Source organism: Salminus brasiliensis, chromosome 19 (assembly GCF_030463535.1).
Source record: "Salminus brasiliensis chromosome 19, fSalBra1.hap2, whole genome shotgun sequence".
Lineage (NCBI taxonomy): Eukaryota > Metazoa > Chordata > Actinopteri > Characiformes > Bryconidae > Salminus > Salminus brasiliensis.
In genome coordinates, this window is record NC_132896.1 from 23095411 (window position 1) to 23116986 (window position 21576).

Below are 21576 nucleotides of genomic sequence, written 5' to 3' on the forward strand. Positions count from 1 at the left end.
GCGGCGTATTGAGGTAACTCATATCATAACACTTCATACAGTCCACTAAAGCTGTGAAGATAAATGAATGGTTGGTACCTTTTTCCTACAAAAATTAAATTAATCCAAACTGAAAGCTTCAGTTTTAAGCATCATAGTTTGCCATGGATTATTTTAATGCAAGCTTCAGAATAAATGAGTAAAACAACCAAACTAAACTATCTTTGTTCACTAAGCACCATCCAGGTGGCTTCCAAAAGGTTTCTTGTGCCTTGTGGTAACCTTCAATCCAAGGTGAATGTGGGAATTTCATGCGCTATAAAAATGCTTATCTTTTTAGCCCTGCTTAAATTGGCCTCTCTATTGTAGGAGCAAAAGTGAGAGATGAAACCAGGACCCCTCATCCATCTTGGGAGCTCAGCTATGTCTTGAGCATGCAAATGAAAGCTATCATTCTTGTCAACTGTGGGAAGATACGTTATACACATTTTCTCAATATTCCCTGTTCACCTGACCACTCTTTCGAGACGCTTTACCTGCATCTAGAACTACTTTGTTTAGTACTGCCTCTATACACTCAGAGATCTTGCATTCTCTCTAGAAATGCAGATCAATTATTAAGTGCACATAGGATGGTGCAGACATGTTAATAGGTGCATTGAGATATGAGCTTTACACAAGGCTGAGAGAGCTTCGAAGAAGTGAATGTGCTAGCTAGACAAAAATTTTTAAAACATCCCTCTGGTAAATGTTGCGTTTTTCAAATGATATCTAAGCCATACCGGTTTTATAATTTATGATAAGCAACCAGCTAAAATCAATTCCAACTCATTTTTCCTTCCTAAATCACATATGCATTTTGTGTGTATAAGACTGTAACCATGTACAGAAGCTACTACATAAAACCTTACCTTAGTTAGACAGTTTAGGTGATCAAACCTTCAAAACACAATTTTGATTCAGTGTAATTTCCACATTTAAACATCTAGTTTTATAATCTGCAAGTGTTTTTCTTTCTTTAATTTTTCTTTTTAAAAAGTATACTGCTCTCACAAATCACTAGGCCACTCCTGCAATATTCAGTGTATGGGTCTGTTGAACTGGGCTGTTTACTAATGCACTGTGTGCTGCAGCTAGATGGTGAGCTTTCATGCAGTTTAAATGGACTCAGTTAAAGTTTTATTCAATCTCCTAAGGCAAATGGTTTGTCAAGAGCAGCAATTTTGTGTTGGCTCTATTGCCCTCTCCCTCTAAGAAAAAAAGGCTGCTATGAAGGCTGTAGGAATGTACCCAAGCATATCACAGCTTTCTTGTGTGCAACTATGTCTTACCAATCCTTTTTCTATGCCAGTCTGATTGCCATCCTGCTCATCAGACCTTCACATGGCCTTATTAATCTTCAGAAAGATTTCTACATCAACTGCTATGATAACCAGATCAAAGCACAATGACATTTTGCTTCAAAATAAGTCCTAAGGACATCTAGCTGTAGTTAGAATGTAGTTATAAATTATGGTGGAAAATAAGTACTTGGTCAATAACAAAAGTTCAACTCAAAAGCTTTGTTGGCAATGACAGAGGTCAAACGTTTCCTGAAAGTCTTCACCAGGTTTGCACACACTGTAGCTGATATTTTGGCCCATTCCTCCATGCAGATCTCTTCTAGAGCAGGGCTCTTGCTGGTCAACACAGACTTTCAACTCCCTCCACAAATTTTCTATGGGGTTGAGGTCTGGAGACTGGCTAGGCCACTCCAGGACCTTGAGATGCTTTTTACAGAGCCACTTCTTTGTTAAACGGTGTGTTTGGGATCATTGTTATGCTGGAAGACCCAGCCACATTCCATCTTCAATGCGCTCACTGATGAAAGGAGGTTTTGGCCTAAAATCTCACGATACATGGCCTCGTTCATTCTTCCCTTAACAAGGATCAGTCGTCCTGTCCCCTTTGCAGAAAAACAGCCCCAAAGCATGATGTTTTCACCCCTATGCTTCACAGTAGGTATGGTGTTCTTTGGATGCAACTCAGCCTTCTTCTTCCTCCAAACACGACGAGTTGAGTTTTTACCAAAAAGTTCTACTTTGCTTTCATCTGACCACATGATATTCTCCCAATCCTCTTCTAGATCATCCATATGCTCTCTTGGAAATTTCAGACATGCCTGGACATGTACTGGCTTAAGCAGGCGGACATGCTTGGCACTGCAGGATTTAAGTCCCTTTCTGCGTACTGATGGTAGCCTTTGTTACTTTGGTCCCAGCTCTCTGCAGGTCATTCATCAGGTCCCTCCATGTAGTTCTAGGATTTTTGTTCACCGTTCTCATGATCATTTTGACCATTATTCAAACCAACCTGCTTGCCTATTGTAGAGTCACTCTTCCCAACCTGGTGCAGGTCTACAATTTTCTTTCTGGTGTCCTTTGACAGCTCTTTGGTCTTGGCCATGGTTAAGTTTGGAGTCTGACTGTTTGAGGCTGTGGACAGGTGTCTTTTATACAGATAACAAGGTCAAACAGGTGCCATTAATACAGGTAACGAGTGTAGGACAGAAGAGCTTCTTAAAGAAGAAGTTACAGGTCTGTCTGCCAGAAATCTTGCTTGTGTGTGGGTGACCAAATACTTATTTTTCACCATAATTTACAAATAAATTCTTTAAAAAAATCTTACAATGTGATTTCCTGGATTTTTTCTCTCATAGTTGAAGTGTACGTATGATGAAAATTACAGACCTCTCTCATCTTTCTAAGTAGGAGAACTTGCACAATCAGTGGCTGACTAAATACTTGTTTGCCCCACTGTATTTATTTAATTGAGAAAAAAAGCTAACTATCCAGCTGTACCATTCCGGAGTTCAAACCCTGTGTGTGAATGGTCAACTTACACAAACTGTTGCAGTCTCATTGCCATGACACCTAATTATGGCTGTACTACAGTAATTTGACATTCAACCAGCATGAAACCACTTGTGTCTGTCTGATTACTTCTGGGTGTTTTGCAAATCAGACAGAAACATTTCATGCAATCACTTGTTAGCTACTTGCTGAATGAATAGGTCACAGACTTGAATAAGCATTAAAACACTAGGCTTGTGTTTTGCCCATACTTCAATCCAGGGTTGTCGCCAGATTTATGTATGATCATATGTGATGATATATTTATGATTATGATTATCAATTATTATTTAGAGCAGAAAACATAAAATCAGGCATGTGACCTTGGCAAAAAGTAGATTTGTCCATTCATAATTTGTAATAAGAATAAGATAATAGATAAGAACTATGAAGGAACAGATCTACTCTTTGCCAAGTTTACCAATAACTAAAAGTTAGTACTGGACACAGATGAGAGATCAATGCTCTCTATCTTTCCCTAGACACGGTCAAAAGCATTATCTCCTCACAGCTTTACTCTCTGTTAGTTAATTAGTTTGTCATTTGAATCCGAAGTTAGCAAGCTAATGAGAAGATAGCAATAAGGTAAAAAAAAGGGCCTATTTTAGTGATCTAGAGCCGCCAGTCAAATTATGTGTCTTTGCTATTGTATCGTATCAACAGAAAAAGTATGCCTTGCAAGGTGCGAAACACACAAAATGCATAAAATGATTATGGCAGATTGCTATTTCAAGCAAGATTCAAGATTACAAACAAGATACAAAGAGCAAACAAGATACAAAGGATGGTACAAGGGGAAGGGGAAACAAAAACTAACTTTATTTCTTCACAGGACATTACTAATTTACCAGCTCATTACAATTTTCTATACATGTAAATGATGCAGAATTTACATCTGGACCAAGGTAAATGTGGCACAATTTGAAATGGTCAAGAAACTTTTGGTACAGTGGTACAGCTGAAAAAAATAAGATAGATAAGAAGTTGATGAATAAAAAACAAACTTGAGCTTTTTGAAAAAAAGGAAAAAGATAACACCCAACTGCTCTGGGTGAAAACATTGATTGATTGCTTAGATCAAGAGTCCAAGTCAACTCCAGGAAATGGTTAAAAGATTATCATGCTTCAACTTAAAAAAAAAGAAACCACGCATCTGAAATGGACTTACAAGACATTTTTAAATATAATATTGCTCTAATATCACACATCCAATGTCTTATTATGGATAAGATTGTTCACATAAACACTTGTTTTAATGCTCTAGCATGCTTTCTGTTCCAATGAAGCTTTTTGAAATCCAGGGCCTTCTGTTCTAAATAGTTTGGTAAAATCCAGGGCCTTCTGTTTCGAATAGCTAGTTAGCAAAAAGGTGCCGTTTTATTGTAGTTTTGTAGACATTCTAAACCCACTATATAGCCAGTTCCTGCAACTGTCCAACTATGATTCTTGTCACACCAAAACACATCCCATTCCAGGCAGATTCATGAAGATTTATTCTTAATAGTAAAAATTTATATTTTCAAGTATGAAACATTTTTATATATTCATGTTATTCACCATACTAATTAAAGGATAAAATCATTTAAAAAAAAGTAAACATTAATATTTTTGCAGCCTATGCCAAGGCTTAACAGGAAGAAGGGTTTTTAAAAGGTTGATTTTTTTTTTTATATTGCTGAAATAAGATAAGATAATCCTATTAGTCCCACAGTGGGGAAATTCACAGTGTCACAGGAGCAGAGGGATAGCAAGAAATTCAGATGCAAAATGTAGATAAATTACCAATATATATACACAATATAAATAATAGAAAACAGATTTAGAAAAACAATATTATTTACAGCTTATTTACAGATAATTGCAAATTGACCTTTAATTGCACATATTTTACACGTCTGCAATATATATTTACAATTTATTTCAATAGTTATGAAAGACTGGACTTAACTCATACTTAGTAAGATTAGGCTGGTAAACAATTAAACAATGGGAAATGTGACAATAATTGTGGAGGATACTGTATATGCACTCTTACTTTATTACAAGCACCTACTTTGTCCATAAATTTAGTAACCACTTAATGAAGTACATATACTCTATATAGTTGGTATAGTTGTGCTTGGAAGTTTGGGAACCTGTAAAAACCATTCTGTGGTAATTCTGTGCTAGCCATTCTGTGGTAAAAATGTCTTAGGGTTGTTGTGTGGTCTTTTTAGAAAGTAGCAACTTTCTGCTTGCAACCCCACCATGCATAACACTGTTGGACAAACGGTCTTGAATTTCCTCCATTTGTACAACATCTGTTTGATTGTAAATTGGCGTAGGCCAAACTCTTTGGAGATGGTTTTGCAACATTTTCCAGCCTGATGAGCATCAACAACTCTTCTTCTAAGGGTCCTCAGAAATCAGCTATGTTACATACATATCCACAAACATGTGTTGTGAAGACTCTGAAAGATCCTTGTTCTTTAAATAAAACAGGATGCCCACTCCCAACTAAAAATGATCTGCAACGTGATATTGGATCATTTCCCTTTCAAACTTTTAAGCACCAACTTTTGAGTATATAGGTCTGTTTGTACTGTTCTTATAAATAAGTTGTCAGTCACCTGCACTGACCAGTTTTCTCAAGACTGCTGATAATCAGACTAAAAAAGAATATCAGTATTGCTTTACTGATCGTTGTACCATGTTTGACTATGTACATGGGTCTCAAACTTTGTCACTAGTGTTTACTGATGTGACTGCTGACAGGATTTGCTCAGAAATTCAGAAAGTGCTGGCAGTATTTATAAAACTATACTTTCTGTTCAGATTCAGTCAAATGCTGCAAAACTCAAAGGATGGTTTAACCTTACAGTGAAAATTAAAAATGACAATACAGTTGCAAAAGCTATTTAAAAGCTTGTTAAGACCATTAAATTGAGTGTTTCTATTATTTTGTTATATTTTTGTTATTATTTTGTATATTATATTGTTTATATTTATTATATTTAAGTCAGTCACCCAACCTCAACTCAAACAAGATTTTCACTTACTGAAGACAAAACGCAAAACTAATGGCAGATGGACCCACAAAGAAGCAAAAATTGAAGTCAACTACAAGTATTTGCATTCAAGTTTTAAATATACTCCTCATGTTTATAAATATGTTTGTCCAATTACTTTAAAGACTACAACAATGGAGGCACTATGTAAAAAAAAAAAATTGATGAGTTTGCATTTCTGTTAACACAGTGTCAGTATACAGGTAAACTTGTTTGTAGGAGAGTGCTGAATGCAAATTCTGTTATATCAGCTGATGTCACACTTGCTAACGTAATGCTTAGGGGTGAGGGAGGTCCACCCCACTCACTCAGAGAGAACAGGGCCAGTACTGGGACCCCCGGACATGGCTCAGTTTGGCTTTGGGTTTGTTTGGCCGATATACAGTTTTATTTGGCCAAGTGTTCCTAAAACTGACACAATACATAATAAAATTAATTATAATCCTCTACAAATGTAAACATTATTAAAACATTAACCTCATTAAGGGTGTCTATTTTCCAGCAACTTTATCAAGATTATGGCCAGGGGATAGTGTTTCAAGAAGAGATTTCATAATTATCTTCCACTGTCACCTCAGGCCGTTCCATTTTTTTTTCCCCAGCTAATTGATGAGGAGACGTATTTCAAAGATAACCTATCGTGGTTCACAAAGACATGCCGGGAGCAAGTAAAGCCAGTGCCTTTAAAATGTGTATTGTACTACAATCCCTCTAGATCACTGCTGAACAGTCAGATCCTATAATATTTAAGAAAAGTCATAAGAAAGAAAGAGAGAAAAACTAAAAATTACAGGAATAGAATTCTACATTTAGCAGTTTGGTTATAGGGACTTCACAAATAAAAATCACAATGTTCTCCACAAAGTAATGTATACAGCTCCATAAAAATATTTAGCTATGAATTAGGACTCAGTTTACCACATTAAGAGTCCAACATTCACTCCTGTTCAAATTAGCATTGTGTAGGGATATACAGTGTCTGTAAAAAGTCTGTACCCATGACTACTCTGAAGGAGTATATGCACTATGTGTACTCTGCATGGCACAAGTATTCAGAAACTGCTTCTATTTAGTACATTCAACTACTAGTACCCCTATTGTTGACACTGTTGTTGACATTTAGTTATGCACCCACAGTTTGTATAATTTCCACAGAAAAACATTAGCTATAGAATGGGATGCTTTGGAGACGCTGCACATAAGCCTAAGATCAGAATACTTGGCAAGAGAGCCCATGAATGTAATGAAATCTTCACAGCAATGTTCAAACATCACGACCACACTCTTTACAGAAGAATAGAGGCTGTCAAGGGTTGGGGACACCCTAATAATACTTTGCCTATTACATGCCTATAAAAATTCCAACATTTAAACAACCCTTTAAAACAGTTCTACAGTGTTATAAATACATTTTTTAAAGATTTTTTTATTTGTTGATTTGGAAATAAAAATAGAAATGTGAATGCAAAAATAATTGAATAAATCCACTACATTGATCAGCATGTTTTTGAGTACAACTTATGCTGAATCTGGGCATAATACATTACAATATCATGTTTGCTGCTTGGCTGTTTCACAGTTAAACAGTTCAATTGGTTTGGAGAAAAAAAGAGGGGCAAAATGTTCATAGTAGACACCCCTGAGTAACAGACTGGCAAGCATATGGTAGTGAGACATTTGACAAGCTCATTATCCTTTAAGTGCAGCAGTATTTTCATGACAGTGTACGAAGAGGAGAGGTCCTTGGTCATAGTCTCTCAGTTACAATCCAGTAATAAGCACTAGAAAAGATTTTAAGCAAGATTTTCTGAAAGCCTGTTAAGAAAGTAAGATTTGAACTTGTTTTCAGCCTGATTTAAACAACAAAAAAAAAAAACACTGTCAAACTGCTTTCATAAGCATTTTGACACACCTGTAACCAGTAAACTAGGGCTGCAATTAATGACCTTTACCAATTAATCTATCAACTATTGATTAGTCAATTAATCTAATTTTCCTTCAAAATGTTTTTTTTAAACCCATTTATTTTGACACTTTGTATAATGTATAATGTCACTGTGTAATGCAACAAGAAACTCCATCATAATAACTCGATATAGTTTATCTCCAATCAAGCGCACAAACATATGGCTGCACTGTCCATCAATGTAAAGGCCCAGTTTCTAGCCTTAACATTTTCTTACATGTTCTTACAAGGTAGCTGGCAGACAAATGAATCTTTTAAAAAAAAAGTGCATTTAGCAGCTACAAGAACAAAAGATTTTCAAAAGCATCCCTACTAATGATTAAAAAACACGAATTGACAATAGTGCTCCTATACTTTCAATTACATTTTTCAAAACTTATTTCACTTAATTTGCATATAATTTAGAGTCTGTTGCAGCTGCCATTATTATTATTATTATTATTATTGTTTTAAAAAGCATCTCTGAATTGACACATTTATATTTCTATATAAAACATAACTGATAATATATAATACTTAAATAAATATAATACTTAAAAAGCAATGCTCATACACTCATCACTCATCAACAACATTGTTCATATCACACACATGTTAACAATTAATTAGTTTAAACCTGTTTTGCAAGTTGGTGGACAGCCAAGCATGACAGGTTCCAGTCATTAGTCAGCTCCATGCAGCAATTATTTAGTGTTAATGAGGAAAAGCATTACTATATTTGACGATAATAGTAAACTATTATTCGATTTGTCATTGTTTGGTTTGGGACCTTGGAATCATAAAAAATGTATAGATAGATAGATACACATCGAATGACTTAATTGTTCATATCACACCCATTAACAAAGAATTAGTTCAAACCTGTTTTAAAGGTTATATCTGTGTAGAACAAGCTTTTATAAATTTTCTATTGCACTGATCTTATCCTTTTGTTCATAATAAATCAAGCTAGTAAGTCAATGTAAAATATGCTAATTAGGATATAACACTCCAGAAATATGCAAAAATGCTATATATGCTTTTTATGGATATCTATTATAATTAGTCATATTAGTATGACTGTGTTTAATGCTTGCCCTTTTTATGTATCCTACAAAATTTACAAATAACTGAAAAAATATGAAATGAAAAACAAAAAAGATCTGACCCAGACCTGACTCACAGTTCACTTACCAATAACTGCAGGTTTGCATATTCCTTAACCAATCTTCTCTATATTAATGATTGCACCTGTTGTCATGAGCTGCCAAGAGAAATGGCTACACTCTTTGGAGGTATGGCACATTGTGCTGCATTTAAGAAGAAGGCCAAGCTGGATTTGTTTGTTTAACTGAAATCAAGTACTGGACAGCTTCACTTTCTCTAACACCTGGGAGCAGACCCACTCCAGAATGCAGGGCTAGTCCATATGTTGTTTAGCAATGGTCAAGTGGAGAACATGAGGCTGCTGCGTCTCAGTGGACCAGTCAGCCATGGTCTTCAAATTGATCTGTTAGTTCGAAAGGATTGAAAGTCCCTGCTTGGAGAGATTTTCTGTCTCAGGAAAAACACACACAATGAGACATTCATATCCAGAGTAGTAGAATTAAGGGGGTTGGCCCTCAAACAGCTCTCACCTGGTAACCTGACTTTTATACAATACAGGTGTATGTCCTTTATGGCATATACTAAATACTTTCCAGTGATTTATATAAACCATCCTAACACTGTTGAAAATTTCAGTTATTCGTCAGAAATAATTTTCCACTCCTGGTGGAAGTTTTTGTACCCTTTTTGAACTTCTCATAGTAACTTCTGAGTTTTTCTTACTTGTTTGTCAGTCATGGATCACTGTGGAGGACAGTCTCGCTCCTGCCTCATGCATCCTGTGTCTGAGCTCCCCTTTTTACAGTTTTATATATTGCAATGTCAGTTTTCCCCAATATTGTGCAGCCCTAACAATTTTGCCAAGACGAGTTAAATACCCAATCAAAATATTGCCAAAAGCTTGCTGATGTCTGCAAAAAGCATCTGGTCAAGATGCAACTAGCTACACACGTGGACAAAATTAACCCCTCGGTTAATGAAAGAAAAACCAATAATGGTCACAGAAATAACTTGAATCTGACAAAAGTAAAAATTCTATGAAAATGAAAAAAGGAAAATCCAACATTGATTTGGAACCATGCTTCAACAGAATTATTTTAAAAATAAACTAATTAAACAGGCCTGGACAAAAATGATGGTACCCCTTAAAATAATGGGACCAAAGGGACATGTTAAATCAAGGTGTGTCCACTAATTAGCATCACAGGTGTCTACAATCTTGTAATCAGTCAGTGGGCCTATATATAGGGCTACAGGTAGTCACTGTGCTGTTTGGTGACCTTGTGTGTACCACACTCAACATGGACCAGAGGAGGTGAAGGAAAGAGTTGTTTCAGGAGATTAGAAATTATAGACAAGCATGTTAAAGGTAAAGGTTATAAGACCATCTCCAAGCAGATTGATGTTCCTGTGACTACAGTTGCACATATTATTCAGAAATTTAAGATCCATGGGACTGTAGCCAACCTCCCTGGACGTGGCCGCAGGAGGAAAATTGATGACAAATCAAAGAGACTGATAATACGAATGGTAACAAAAGACCCTTTTAAAGTAAAAAAAACTTTTAAAGAGATTAAAGGTGAATACTGTGGATATATATGGATATATAGACAGGACAAATCAGAACTAGGCTTCAAGGTGTCCGAACGCACACATCCCACTCACTTTCGCCGCAGCTTGTGGCCCTGAGGATGCTGTCGCATATGACAGTTACTGCTTCAGGCTTTGGTTCACGTTGAGCAACATGGCTGCTATGGATGCTCGAGTCTTTCTTAGGCAGGACGTCACAGTTTCACAGTTGACTTGCTCAAGGGTTCAATTGGCCGGTTGAACCTTCAAGAAATCTAACAAAATCTCTACGGAGCTAACGTGGTGACTAACAAATAGAACAAAAGAAAACTAGATTAACAAAAATAAAATAAAATAAAATGCTTATTTCTTAAGTAAAGTTTCGGTGGCTTAAGGTTGTAGGTAACTGATTTCTTTTCTCAGCCGAGGCCTCTCCTCTTCTTTTTCTGGAGCTCTGTTCTTTAAGCCAACTCAAATTTTAACTTGGGCCTCTCGCTACATCTCTGTTCAGTTCTTTTCCATCTTCTAGAATGACTCTTCCTCTAAATTTGTCTTTTGAGGTGTCCACTTATCTGTCTAGTTGAGGTCATCCGTAGCAAAGAGGAGGGGCGTGTTTGAGTGAAAGGGGAGCTCGTATCTTCCTATATCAAATATCCTTAGTTTGAATGTGACATTACATTACAATACATTTGACATGCAATTATAGATTCGCAACTTCAGAAAGAGCTTACATTCACTTGGTATGTTATTTTGTATTACCCACTGTGTCCCACACAGACCCAAAGGTTGTTACTCTCAAAAATAGTAAAGTAAATACTATATAAATACTAATAAAGTACTATGGATTAGTAAGACTTAATAAACAAGTACTTAACCAATAAACATACTAAAAAATCATAAAGAAATAAGACTTCACACTAATAAGAGTAGTACATTGAGTATGGTGGTGGAACCACTAAAACTAAGAAAAATAATCTATAATGAATAATAAAGCAACTAGTTATATAAAGAGGTTATTTTTCTTCCTCTTCAGGTCAAACAGTTACTTAAATGCTAGACTCTATCACCTGTGAGTATGAGGCACATACACACATGAGCAAATATATGTGCAACATGTAGAAGTTTAATGTAGAAACAATCACACAAATTATACAGAGAAGGATAAAAATGCATTATCATGGTCACCACCTAGTACAGTGACGTGGCTACTTTAATAGAGTATAGTAAGTTGTTAAGAACGTTCTGAGATAGATTCTTCTTGGCAAAAGGGGGTTTTCCTTGGCTCCATTATGGCACTCTTGGGCATAAGATATTTTGGTTACTTTAGGGTCTTAAAAGGTTTGCCTTTGGTCAAGAAGCAGATGGTCTCTATCAATACAAGGGATCTTTGGCGCCTGGTGCAGAGATAGCCATAATTTAAGGTGTCCTGGAATTTAACTTTCTGCGTTTCGGAAGAGAGGAGTTTCCAGGCTCTTTGCTCTTTAGGGTCACTAAGTGCCTCCAGAGGGGGGTGGGAGTTTGTGTTGTTAGAGGGAGAGATAGGGTGTCTGGGTGGATTGACAAGTAACTAAGACGTTTTAATGATCTTGGTCCGAGGTACTCTCCTACAGCTGATTTCAAAAAATTTTGGACTTATTTTGACTGTAAGAATTGTATTTAGAATTGGAAAAAACGGTGTGATCTTTCCTGTAAGCAACTTGCTTAGTCAATTTGAAAACATTCTGCTAAGAGAGCAATACTACTGCACTTTTTGGCCTCTGCTAAGTGTATTGGTCCTAGATGTTCTGTTTACTATCCAGTTCTGGTTTGCCTGAGGCTTCACTACAGTGACACTCAGGCCAAAAGTGGAGTACTTGCCTAAGGTTTATTATGTTTCGTTTGAGAGCCAGGTGGTGTCTTTGGTAACAGTCTTCCTTCGTTCAATTTAAATGAGGATAAGTTATGTAAAGCATCCTTTGAGAGCTCTTCACGATTACAGGGCATGCGTAGCCCATGCATAAAACTGGTCAGCTGTTCTGTTACAGGGCCTGCTATGAGGGTCTTTTCAGCTTTACTTTGCACTTTTTTTTTTTTTTAGCAAAGAACAGCTACTGTAGCACAATGTGTAGTGCACCCATTGAATTAGCCTCTAAAACATGTTGACATGACTGATATAAAAGGGTAGCTGAAAGCAATGCATATAATCTGGTAGCCTAAGCAAAATGGGGGAGGGAAGGTGTTCTACTTGGAGCACTGCTGTGAGGACAATATGTAAGGGGTAGATCCAGGTTGAGGCCTCCTCCCACCACCAGGGGGAGGCCTAGAGTCACACCAGCCCAACTAATTAAGCCCAACACCTGGGCAAAGGACTACATAAACTCTCAGATGTAGTTGCTCACCGCTGGATCTTTTGACTAATTCTGAGTGTTTGTTATAGCCAGTCTCTCAGGCCAAGGCTGAGTGGTCTCACTCACATTTGTATGTTTCTTTCCTTCTCGACTTCCAATTTGTGGAGATCCTGCCTCTGTACCTGTGCAAGGGAATCATTTTTTTTATTTAAAAGTTTGCCATTACGTTCCATGCAAGCTGAGCTCACAGGAAACACCAACATCCATCAGGAGGGGAGACCACTAATGGACGTATTGCTTCTCCCTCTGACCTAGGTTCCACTAGTGTGGTTCCTCAATGCCACACTAGTCTCAGGGTCATCTGAGGTCTGTCTACCTGCATTTTTGGACTCAGAGTGGCAGAGAACGTCCTGGACACCAGCCTGGCCAGGAAGCTGGCCCTGCTGCTGGTTCCCTTTAAGGGAGCCCATGCCCATAGTGGCTGGTCACTGATGCCCCTCATGACATCAGCCTTTGAGGCACTGCAGCCGGACTCCAAGCTGGAGTTGTGCAGTGGCTACAACTTGGAAAGGGTCAAGGAGTGTCCTTAGGGAGGCCTTGGACAGGTACATGGTCTATTTTGATGCTATCCTCATCTACAGTAGGTCCATAGATGAACATGTTGCCCACATCCAGCCCACAACCACCTGTTTATCAAACAGAAATCCCAGTTCCAATTACAGACAATCTCCTTTTTTGGCTTTGTTGTATCCCTCAACACCCTGCGCATAGTGCCAATTTGCCAAAAATCAAGTCTGTACTCCTAGTCAAGCGCTTCCTGGGCTGCACCATCTTCTTTTGACAGTTTGTAAAAAACTTTGGCCCCCTTCTCTATCGGACATGCCCACAAGTATAGTCCCTGGAGCCTGGAACATCGCACCCATCTGATGGGGACTGGAGGACGCAGTCAAGTTGGCCCACCCCACTGAACATGCTTTATGCATACAGTGTCTGTCAGGGACCAACTGATTTGCTGCTCCTGTTAGCCGTTCCCTCGCGTCCTTGGCCCCACCTGTCCCTTGACTTTATTATGGTATTGATTCTGGTCATTGTGAACCGATTCTACAAGGCTGGCTGCTTCTCCAAGGCTGGCTGCAAAAAGTTTGGCTTTCAAGAATCTGACCTTGTGTGGTGCCCCACAACAAGTTGGCTCCTTGTTATGTCAGGACGTTCAAGATCCTTGAGGTCAATTCTGTCAACTACTGCCTCACCCTTCCCCTTCAAAGACCATAAACCTCACCAGCCATGTGTCCCACCTCAAACCTGTCTTGTGTTTGGCAGAGTCCTGCTGATCTGCTGGGTCTATGTGTGACTTGCAGTGCTCCGGCTTGCACCGTCAAATGCCTTCTGGATATCTGCCGGGTCCATCATGGGCTCCAGTATCTAGTGAACTGGGAGGGTAATGGTCCTGAGGAACGGTCCTGTGTTCCCTCCCACCACATTCTGGACTTTGAACTAATCTGTGATTAGGTAGTGCACTAGGTAGAGTTTTAGCCTGCTAGTTTGACAGCCTGGGTTTGATCCCCACTATAAGTGAATACATCATTACACAAGAGCGGTGAGGTCAGGATGTAAAAAAGGTAAAAAAGGTAAAGGTGCATGTATTTGTCACTGTACAGCGAAATGTGTCCTCTGCATTTAACCCATCTGTGGTAGTGAACACACACACTAGTGAACTTAGGGGCAGTGAGTACAGACACACCCAGAGCGGTGGGCAGCCAACTCCAGCACCCGGGGAGCAGAGAGGGTAAAGTAAAACTGTAAACTTTTCGAGAGAACACTGGGGGGGGGGGTCTTGCTTTAGTTAATTTTATCTGCTCCAGAGAGTCCTATTCTATTGGAAATGTGTTTCTACAGGTACTAAACAAGCTGTTAGCAATGAGTGCAATTTAAAATAGCTGTTTTGCGTTCATTAGAAACATTTGGTCCAAATGTTACTTCCCTTGAGATGCTTTGCCAGCGTAAAACTGCAGGTTTCTTCAGAATACTAATCAACAGGGCAGTGGGGTGGTTATACACTTTAAAAAGGGGTATGTGATTGATTGTATGATTCAGCTTTGTGTTTGAAGATGGGATATATTGACATTTTCAGCGTTGATGTCATTGACCACAGCAACTAATCACAGAATCTCTAGTTTTGGGTCATTATCCATCTGTGGTCTGATATTTTCACTCAACTAGTTTTGACTGAATATGAGTCAACAAAATGAAGCCTTACACATCAATAAACATCAGTAACCCAGTTCATTTGTCATTCACACATGCCCATGTATTCACTTTCATCAAAGGAATCTCTTGACCTTGACAATAAAAAATCTACGTGCTTGAGAATGTTCTAGACTTATTGTGAAAGGATTTGATCCCTTTTTTGCTCTCTATTGCATTTGGTTTGTTTGTTTTTTAATGCATCAAATTGTTGATTTGGCCCTTCCCAACATTTGTTATCTTGCTGATTGGTTTGTTTTGTTTTTTCACCTCAATGACGGTCTCCTTCACATGCATCAATACCTTTTTGGACCACATATTGACAGTTCCCTTGAACAGCTACCACATGCAAATTCAACAATTGGAATGAACTGCAGACCCTTTAGTTCCATGAAATTGGGAGAGAACAGTCTATACCTGGAATGATGATTACAGGTTGTTTGTATAATTACTTTCAAGTGCAAATAAAGGGTCTATGTGATAGTTGACAGTTAAGGCAATATTTCTGTTAAACCCTTGAATCAAAGTTGAAATCACATATTGATAAACATTGTAATTACAATTCCTGTTAAATTAATAGCTTTGATAAATATCAAACATGACATATCACTTACTTCAGACGCAGTTGATCAAAACTGCGTCTCAACTTGGTATCAAGACTAGACTATTGGACTACATAAAAAATTATTATTAGCTAAGCATCTCCTATTGTAAACCAAAATGCATGCCAAATATTAAATGTCTTGGCTGACCAACTGTATTTATTTATTTATTTGAATAAATAAATGCAGTTCAGTTCATCTATGAAATTCTTTCAAATCAGATGACAAATTAAAATATGATATTTATACTGGGACAAAATGTTCCTCAATAGGAATTTCATTTTTGTGCTACAAACCTGATATCTGACTACAGTTTAAGTTATTTTCTTATAATTGTGTCTTGGTTCATGCTAAAGTTATGTACAAATATGGTTAAGCATTTGAGTAAGCAAAAACTTGCTTCAACCATTTTACTTAATATCGTACAAAGAAGTCGGGTTAAGCTGATGCTTTTTGGTGATGTTATGAAATAAAAACTGAAATAAAAAAACATATCTGAAGCATCTCCAAAATCGAACAAGTCTCCTACAAGTCTTTGTAGTCCTCCAACACACTGTAACTTCCCTTTTAACCAAGTCATCTGCCATTCCTGGTCCTACTTTTCATAGGGGGGACTGAGTTTTTACCCCAAAACAAAAGTCACCCAAACTCCAGCCCAATGTCCTCTGAGTTATCCTCTCTCTCTCTTATGGTCTTCTGTAAATCACAATAAAATGAATGCATGGTCCAAACTAGCAAAATGTTGTTTCATGTACACTAATCTATGCTAAAGGCTCTCAGTATAATTTTTCATTCTCTCTTGGCAGCTAATGTAATATCCCCAAAACTGACTAAAAATGTTAAGTCAAGTAAATAAAAAAAAGTATTGTATGTTTGTAGTAATCCATCAAAAATAATAATTGACATTGAACAAAATGTATTTTCTGCTCTAGGATAGAAAGGTCAAGCATGCAAGCAGACGTATTAAGGCTCCTTGGCTGGCTAAAATAGTCCTGGGAGTGTGATACAGCAGCTAGCGGCTGGCACAGATTTAGGACAGAGTGGTGTGGAGCCCTGGAGAGTTTTAGCTTGTCACTCACACTGACAGCCTTTTCTCTCACACAGCTTACACACCATTCTAGAAGATCACAGGGGATGTGGTGCATTGGAGACTACTGGCCCAGAGGGCCTTTAATGGAACCTAACACCAGGGCAATGTGCACTGAAGCATTAAAAAAGAAACAGATGTGTGATCACAATGAAAATGCAAACTCCATGTACCATTTTAGTCCAAGCATAAATTTATGATGAACATAATAAAATAATCTCAGTGTAAGGCCTAATTAATATAAACATTATACTTTACCCACTCCAAGATGAGGTCCACTTGTATGTGTGTGGATTTATTTATTTTCAACTTTTCTATATCCATGACAATAAAATATGTTAAATATCAACAAATTCTGGAAACATTTAAGACGAAAACTGAATGGCTTCTACAGAACAATGACACACCTCAACATCCACAATGGACTACCTCAGGAGGCAGAAGCTAAAGGTTTTGCAATGTCCTTGTTTTAACAATAATGAAAGATAGTGTTAGATAGTGTTAGATAGATAGTTCTATAACTAAACAAAAGAAACTGTCTTAATAATTTGAAAATGATTGGCACAACATTAGAGTTCTATGGCATTCTATGGCATCTTTAAAAAATAATAAAATAGTTTCCATCAGCAGCCAGAGCCAGACAGAGCACAACTGCTCTCTTTGGGTATGATGCTCTCTGCCCTTACTGTCATTTTGTGATGCTGGCCAGCACAGGCATCTGTTGGCTGTTGTATCAGCGCTGGGGATCTAGTGCTTTCCTCCGAGCACGTTGGCTACTTAGTAATGCTGCACTGGCAGCAGTTCGAACAGCGGGGGAAATCAATTTGCCAAGGCTGCTGCTAAAGTCCTTTTTTTAACTGAATTTTCAACGTCATTGACAGTACTCAGTGTGGGTCAACTGAACACAAAAAGAACAAATAGTAGAAGAGAAGCTGGTGATAGGGTGAATCAGATGTCCAGGAAACAGAGGAAGAGAAAACATCAATAAGCGGTTGTTTTGTTTTTTGTGGCTGTTTGATGCTAAATGATAGATGCTGTTACCTTGTTGCCTGGCAACAATGAGGGTATATTGCTTTTTGTGGGTTTATCATGTCAAGTACCCCTTTTGCTAAAGTGTTGCTGTCCTGGCATATAAATAAACAGTACATTATAATCATCTCATAATCCCTGGCATAATATAGTTGTATTATATATTACATTATATAGAACAGATATCCATACGGCATTGTTTTATTTGTGCACAAAAGAACTGTAAACACTCATGTTCTAATGCACGGTTAATAAATGCCAAAATATATACCTTTTATGTTTTATATGTTTATATTTACTTTGAGTAGTTTGCCCTGTTCAATGCCCAGTTCCAAATTGTTTTTAAAAAGACTAACTGAGTAAGACAAATACAGACTTTTGAAATCCCCTCAGGACTACTATCCCTTTGCACTGTTCGTGGTGTTCAGTCTTTCTCTGCATTATTCTGGATGGCCTGTCCATTCAAAAGAATCACAGAAATAAAGAGTCTGGAGTGTGTTTACTAAATTAATTAATAGCCCATGCACAACTGCAGCTTTAGTTAGTAGATTAATTATATTTTTAAACAGGAATTCTTAATGAGATGTAAAACATCAAATCAAAGACTCCATACATATAAACTCACAAAATAGTGTTATATTATTATTATTATTATTATTATTAATATTAATATTATTATTATTATTATTTACAACAACAGCTCCTAGTAATGATAGCATGGCTGCTTTGGACATATTTTTACACCATCATATTTCATCTAAAGTAAATTAAATTATTTAAGATTAATACCTCGTTTCAGTCAGTAGGTGAAAAATTAAGTGGCAGGTTAGCCATTAGCGAGGCCTTATCACCACACTCCAATTCACACAGAGGGGTCACAGAAGGAGGACACTCATCAGTGTTTGCCTCAGAAGTACATAGACTTTATCCTGGCAGGAATTTCAAGAACAAGAAACTGGTCTTTTCCAATATTTGGTCTCACATGATCAACTTTTTGTAGATTTATTTTGGTCATACATTTAATACAAATGTATGTTTAAGCAATCTGCTTTTAGCATGCTCTCGATGAAAAGGAAATGTAAGGCTGAGTGAACATATGCAGGCACAAACACAATACAATTTTCCTTTACAGACATGTCGCAAGTCAAAGTCAAATCAATTATAATTAAACCATAGATTTTCTTACAGTTGTGGATGGCAAGAGACACACAACAATGGTTCAAGACAAAGGAAATTGGCATTTAAGTTGGTCTACACATATAATTTATTTTATATACAGTGGGGAAAAAAAGTATTTAGTCAGTCACCAATTGTGCAAGTTCTCCCACTTAAAAAATGAGAGAGGCCTGTAATTGACATCATAGGTAGACCTCAACTATGAAAGACAAAATGAGAAAAGAAAATCTGAAAATCACATTGTCTGAGTTTTAAAGAATTTATTTGCAAAAATTTTGGTGGAAAATAAGTATTTGGTCACCTACAAACAAGCAACATTCCTGGCTGTCACAAACCTGTAACAACTTCTTTAAGAGGCTTCTTTGTCCTCCACTCATTACCTGTATTAATGGCACCTGTTTGAACTCGTTAACAGTATAAAAGACACCTGCCCACAACCTCAAACAGTCACACTCCAAACTCCACTACGGTGAAGACCAAAGAGCTGTTGAAGGACACCAGAAACAAAATTGTAGACCTGCACCAGGCTGGGAAGACTGAATCTGCAATAGGCAAGCAGCTTGGTGTGAAGAAATCTACTGTGGGAGCAATAATCAGAAAATAGGAGACCTACAAGACCACTGCTAATCTCCCTCGATCAGGGGCTCCACGCAAGATCTCAGCCTGTGGGGTCAAAATGATCACAAGAACGGTGAGCAAAAATCCCAGAACCACACGGGGGGACCTAAAGAATGACCTGCAGAAAGCTGGGACCAACGTTACAAAGGCTACCGTCAATAACACACTACGCCACCAGGGACTCAGATCTTGCAGTGCCAGACGTGTTCCCCTGCTTAAGCCAGTACATATCCGGGCGCGTCTGAAGTTTGCCAGAGAGCATTTGGATGTTCCAGAAGAGTATTGGGAGAATGTCTTATGGTCAGATGAAACCAAAGTATAACTGTTTGGTACAAACACAACTCGTTTGGGGCTATTTCTCTGCAAAGGGACTAGGACGACTGGTCCGTGTACATGAAAGAATGAATGGGGCCATGTATTGTGAGATTTTGAGTGCAAATCTCCTTCCATCAGCAAGGGCATTGAAGATGAAACGTGGCTGGGTCTTTCAGCATGACAATGATCCTAAGCACACTGCCAGGGCAACAAAGGAGTGGCTTCGTAAGAAGCATTTCAAGGTCCTGGAGTGGCCTAGCCAGTCTCCAGATCTCAACCCCATAGAAAACCTTTGGAGGGAGATGAAAGTCCGTGTTGCTCGCTGACAGCCCCAAAACATCACTGCTCTAGAGGAGATCTGCATGGAGGAATGGGCCAACATACCAGCAACCTTGTGAAGACTTACAGAAAACGTTTGACCTTTGTCAATGCCAACAAAGGATATATAACAAAGTATTGAGATGAACTTTTGTTATTGACCAAATACTTATTTTCCACCATTATTTGCAAATAAATTCTTTAAAAATCAGACAATGTGATTTTCTGAATTTCTTTTTTCTCATTTTGTCTTTCATAGTTGAGGTCTACCTATGATGTCAATTACAGGCATCTCTCACCTTTTTAAGTGGGAGAACTTGCACAATTGGTGACTGACTAAATACTTTTTCCCCCACTGTATTTATTTTACACTTACTTTGTACCTACTCTCCTTGGCCATTTTACACTATAGTTTAGCTTTGGCTCTGTATACGTCTACAGTGTAGATGCACTAATTTATGTGACACTATGGTTTCTGCATCATCCATGGAAATACATTTTTGAAAGGAACCTCTCAAAGTGCAGTGAGGACAAATCATACACTAAAGGCTCTCACATTCTGTAGAATAAGCAGGCATTTGGCAAAGTGTACCTCTCTAAAAGGTTTGTCTTAAACAAACTTAAACACAAAGTGGTTTAAGGGTAAGTGATCTTATCACAGGCTTAAAAACAATTTTAATGCTAAATATGCAAGGATATAAATTTCTGCTATTTGGAATTAAAACTACAGAACTACAGTCCACAGTCTAACTGATTTATTGCACTGAATAGCTTATTCTCTTGAGTAATACTCATCATGAACATGTTATCAGATTCTTGAGAGGGAACTGAGGTCATTGTATTTTTATTGAGAGCTTTTTTGGCTTCAGGATATGTTCATTTAAACACAGAATATGCCATAAAACAGAACCTTATATTTTCTAGCTCAAATTATTTCAAAAGTTCATACATACACACAGCAGTGTCCCAAGGCCTATCCAAGGGTGATCTCCAAAGGTGATGTCTGTCAAAATCCAAAGTTTTTTTTAATATGTACAAAAATCAACTGAATATAGTTTTTAGCAATCCCTTTCAATGCACACATTTGCACAGTACACATGAACAGCCCCAGCATTTATCCTACCTGTGCCACACAAATAAAGTTCAAAATGAAACCAGATAGAGTTCCATGACCCTCATTGCAAAAGCCCATTATAGAACCTTAATAGAGGTCATGTAACTTTACTTTTAAGAATAATTTCCTTTCTGGGTAAAATGTACAAAGGTTAAAGTAATAATTAAGGAATAACCATTTTATGTCTACATGTGAATACAAAGAGCTT

The 21576-nt window shown here is 37.6% G+C and overlaps 1 protein-coding gene across 1 annotated transcript in view; it reads right to left on the minus strand.

Moving 5' to 3' along the window:
• il1rapl2 (interleukin 1 receptor accessory protein-like 2) overlaps positions 1–21576 on the minus strand; it is a 244302-nt gene that overhangs the window by 52317 nt on the left and 170409 nt on the right. The window lies entirely within an intron of this gene.